At 35.7% G+C, this 3,983-nt stretch overlaps 1 protein-coding gene across 1 annotated transcript in view; it reads right to left on the bottom strand.

The window, feature by feature from the left end:
* The window catches only part of LOC104933603 (GTPase IMAP family member 7-like), a 15,869-nt gene extending 12,901 nt beyond the window's left edge, over window positions 1-2,968 (bottom strand). Inside the window, exon 1 of the mRNA XM_027287847.1 lies at window positions 2,854-2,968. The gene's annotated coding sequence lies outside the window, so the exon portion shown is untranslated. The remainder of the gene's footprint in view (window positions 1-2,853) is intronic.
* Between the last annotated feature and the right edge of the window lie 1,015 nt (window positions 2,969-3,983).

The raw sequence follows: 3,983 nt of genomic DNA, 5'->3' as shown, positions 1-3,983 counted from the left end.
TCAGGAAGGGGCGAAGTAAGACACACACACCCACACACAGTAAATGGTATTATGTTTTCAAAACTACAACAAAGCAAATTAATAAACGTATGTTAATTAGTACTGTTTAACTTGCAACCTGGTCTTATTAACACAAAAGGGAATGTTGCAGCAACAAGTCCTTGTTTCATTCTTAAAAGGAAACACAACTTGTTTCTGAAAATAGAAACTTCAGCCGCATTTTTTTAACCAGGCATTGTACACGGTGGCTTAATAATGAATGATTAGAAATAATACAAATAATTTACTGTCCATGTTGTTAGAGGAGAAAATCAGCAAGAGTTAAAGGAGGTTGGATCTAGCAAAATGGTCCTCCTTGTCTGCTGTGATGCAGTGTTTTATTCAGTCTAGGTTTACTACTTTCACTTTATTTGGTGCGTGGAAGAGGGTGGGGGGACGAGCTTAAGCCTCATGTTAAATGAAACAGTCCCTGCCCTTGCTGACTGTGTCAAAATGTGATTTGTTTGATTATACCATAGGACAAGATCAAGAAGATCATAAGCATTAATGTAAATGGAGCAAGAAATATTCAAATCTATCTAATCTCAGGGGATTCCACATGTTTATTGAATGCACTTTGGAAAGACGTGGCCTTTTCTTACAAAGGGGCACCAGTTTATTTTAGTTTAAAAATCTAAATCTAATGTTTATGTAATCTAAATCTAAATCTAATGTAAATCTAAAGTGTTAGATGCTAAATCTACATCTAATGGTTAAATCTAAATGGTTAAATTATAATCTAATCGAAATTTAAATCTAATCTAAATGTTAAATATAAATCTAAAGATTTAATATAAATCGAAATGTTTGAATCTAAATGTTTGGGTGAAACTAAATATTTAGCTAATATGCAAAACAATGCCGGCAACCGGAAGTACCAGAAAAAAAGCTTGAGAGGGTCAGAGCGTGGGTTATAGTGGCAAATAAACAATAAAACCCATCCTTATCTTGGACATGATTACGTGATAATAACTACCTAGAATAACAAACACTTTGGGAGAAAATTTACATTTAATTTAATTTAAAACGTTTAGATTTAATATTTTAATTTATATTTAACATTTAGATTATAGTTTATATATTAACAGTTTAGGATTACATTTAGATTTTACATATTAACATTTGGATTTAAAATTTAAAAATACTCTAAGATTCACAAATATTGTGACTAAATGTGCAAAAAAGCGACGCTCGAAAAAGTCAAACCATTTTGTTACATTGTTTGAGCTAATGTGACAAAATGTTGCTGTTCGTTTCTTCAGCGCGAGCCACGTTAACAAATGGCAACCCCAGTATACAATCAGCCACTGGGAAAGTTCTATTACAAAGTCCATAGGTATTTGTATTGTGGATCAGTGGTAAAAATGATAATGAATTAAGAATTAACTACTGTCCATGAGTTAGAGGAGAAATCAGCGAAAGTTAAAAAGGAGAATTGGATCATCAGAATAAACGGTTCCACTCTGTGTCATGCTCCTGATGCAGTGGTTTATGTCAGCTAGGTTTACTTTCACATAGACAAGATCAAGAAGATCTATAAACGATTTTAACTGGATTCAAATGGACAAAAATAGAAATAGAAATGAGATGAATGATTAAGAATGATGCCAACTTACTGTCCTGTGTGTAGAGGAGAAAATAGCAAAGAGTTAAAATGTTGGATCTATCAGACAACTGGCTCTGTGGCCCGGCTCTGTGTCCTCTCTGTGTCTGGCTCTGGTGTCTGCTCTGACGCCAGTTTTTATATTCAGTCGAGGTTTACTTTACTTTCACTTCTGAGTGTGTGCAAAGAGGGTGGGGGAGGCTGGAGATATTGTCCAGACTTAAATTAACTAGTCAACAGAGCAGTGTCTCTCAAATGATTACAACCGCATGAAACTTAGAAAAGAACAGTGGAGGGGGCTCATAGAAGTTTCTCACCAACATAAAACTGAGTGGTAGGTATTGATATTGCAGGAGTATGACTAAACACAGGAAATCCTTATAGACAGGTCCAGTTGGTTTCATTTCTGTGTAATTTGTTGGATACATTTTTGTCATAACATTGGATCCAGTTGCTTGCTGTTAGTGTTTGTGTCTGTTAGAATGATCATTATACAAAACTAGGAAAACAGTCACAGCAGAGCAGGGGGGGAGTATCATTTGGACTAGAAACATAATGCTCATATACTTGAGCAGAAAACCACTGAAAAAGGATGTTATGATTTAACTGTTACAGTGGGGAACACACACACACACACACACACACAGTAAAATGGTATTATGTTCAAAGAACCGTAAAGAACTATAATAAAGCAAATTAACTGTATGTTAATTAGTACTCTATGTACTTGCACCTGGTCTTATTAACACAAAAGGGAATGTTCTCTTTGTTACATTACAAGAGAAACACAACTTGTTTCTGAAATAGAAACTTCAGCCTCAGTTTTTTTAACCAGGCATCGTACACGTGGCTTAAATAATGAATGGATTAAGAAATAATACCAATTTACTGTCCATGTTGTTAGAGGAGAAATCAGCAAAGAGTTGAAAGGATTTGGATCTATCAGATAACGGTCCTCTGTGTCTGCTGTGATGCAGTTTTTATTCAGTCTAGGTTTACTTTCACTTTATTTTGTGCGTGCAGAGAAGGTGGGGGAGGGCTGAGCCTCATGTTAAATGTAAACAGTCTGCCCTCTGCTGTTCAAAATGTGATTTGTTGGATTTTAACATAGACAAGATCAAGAAGATCATAAGCATTATTAACTGGATTCAAAGTACAAATAATAGAAATAGAAATAGAAATGAATGAATTAAGAAATGATGCCAACTTACTGTCCATGTTGTTAGAGGAGAAATCAGCAAAGAGTTAAAATGATTTGGATCTATCAGACAACCGTGCTCTGTGTCTGCTCTGTGTCTGCTCTGTGTCTGCTCTGTGTCTGCTCTGACCCAGTTTTTATTCAGTCTAGGTTTACTTTCACTTTCCTGAGTGTGTGCAGAGAGGGTGGGGGAGGGCTGAGCATGTTGTCCAGACATTATATTAACTATTTCAAGGCATTTTCTCAAATGATTACACCGCTGAAACTTAGAAAAGAACCAGTGGAGGGGGCTCATATGAAAGTTTTTCACACAACATAAAACTGAGTGTTAGTTTGATTTCATGATTATGACATAAACACAGTAATGACCTTTACTAGATGAGGTCCAGTTGTCTTCCTTGTGTATATTTTGGATACATTTTTGTCCACACATTGGATCCAGTTGCTTCTGTTAGTTTTGTACTAAGTCTGTAAAAACACCAGAGCTCAGGGCGTGGACTTGACCTGTGTTTACTGAGGCTGGCAGGGAGAGATAATTATAAAACTAGTACAAGGTCAGGAGAGACAGGTTAGGGAAGTATCATTTGGATATGAAACATAATGCTCATTACTGAGCAGAAAACCAAAAAAGGATGTTATGATATTATCTGTATCAGTGGGGAGATGTCCGAGACAGCCCATTTAAAAAAAAAGTATAAGAACCAACTGTTAGAGCTCCTCGAGGAGCCTTTTCTCTGTAACCCTTTTTGTGTGTTGCACTGTTAAACGCTCCTTCTTGTACGAGAATAATAAATTCAACTTAAACTTTGATACTTTGAATCCAGTCTTCCTTATTAAAGGGTTTTTCTTTAAAGATTCTCGTAACAGGGCTGGATGTCAGAGATACAGAACTTACACTTCACATCTGTAGAATACCATTTGTAGCAGAGCAGTACAGAAGGCAGTACAGGCAAATGATTAGATCAGATTCAACTTTATTGACATTGAACAAAGTAACAACTTAGACAACAAAATGCTAACATGCCTTACATCCAGAGGACGCCACAAGTGGACGAGAAACTTTAACTTTACTTATACTAAAACTACTTTCTACGATTATTTCTTAATATGAAAAAAATAAGCCCACATTAATTTAACTGCATA

The sequence above is a fragment of the Larimichthys crocea genome, chromosome XIV, assembly GCF_000972845.2.
Source record: "Larimichthys crocea isolate SSNF chromosome XIV, L_crocea_2.0, whole genome shotgun sequence".
NCBI classification, from domain to species: domain Eukaryota; kingdom Metazoa; phylum Chordata; class Actinopteri; family Sciaenidae; genus Larimichthys; species Larimichthys crocea.
This window is presented reverse-complemented; position numbering and strand designations above follow the sequence as displayed.